The sequence below is a fragment of the Salvelinus namaycush genome, chromosome 31, assembly GCF_016432855.1.
Source record: "Salvelinus namaycush isolate Seneca chromosome 31, SaNama_1.0, whole genome shotgun sequence".
In the NCBI taxonomy this organism is placed as follows: Eukaryota; Metazoa; Chordata; class Actinopteri; order Salmoniformes; family Salmonidae; genus Salvelinus; species Salvelinus namaycush.
Window position 1 is genome coordinate 8,692,563 of NC_052337.1, and position 678 is coordinate 8,693,240.

The window sequence follows — 678 nt, forward strand, 5'->3', positions numbered from 1 at the left end:
CCATCCAACAGCCAACAGGAGGCCAATAGATTGCTGCCTGTACCTGTGTTGTGCCGAACACCCCCCCCCCCCCCCCTCGCGTGAACGCGCACGCACTCAATTCTTCATTTCTGCTACTTGCTTGCTAGTAGAGATTTCTGATCACGTTAGGCTGCGTTTTATGGTGGTTTGATCATGGGGGAGGCACTAGTAATGTCTGCAGTTTTCGGTGTATTAGTCTATAAATACATCTCTTTGCCAAAATTCATTAAAGTCCCAAGATAGAATGTCCTTGCCGAAATCCCCCCCCCCCCCCCCCCCCCCTCTAATTTCCTTAATTTTGTGGATAGGGAGCCAAAAGGCAAGCAATAAACATTTCAGAACAACTACTGGTCGAATAAGAGATGGGAGAGATTCAGACTTTGCCTTCATTTTTCTCTGAATTTTGGTAAAACCCAGAAATGTGGTTTCAGTAAATCTGTGTAAGTCTCAGTGTCTTAGTCTGTGTTGGTCTGAGAGAGCACTAGGAAAATGTATTGTCCCATTCCCAGGACCTATCACGTAACAAGGAACAAGGAAACAAGATACTGTCTCTGTCTCTTACTGTCAACCCAAGAAAAACCAGACTGGTTAAACGTTTCCTTGATTTTGGTCAGCCATACGTGAGGCATGTTTTTGCCCATCATGGGGGACCCGTCA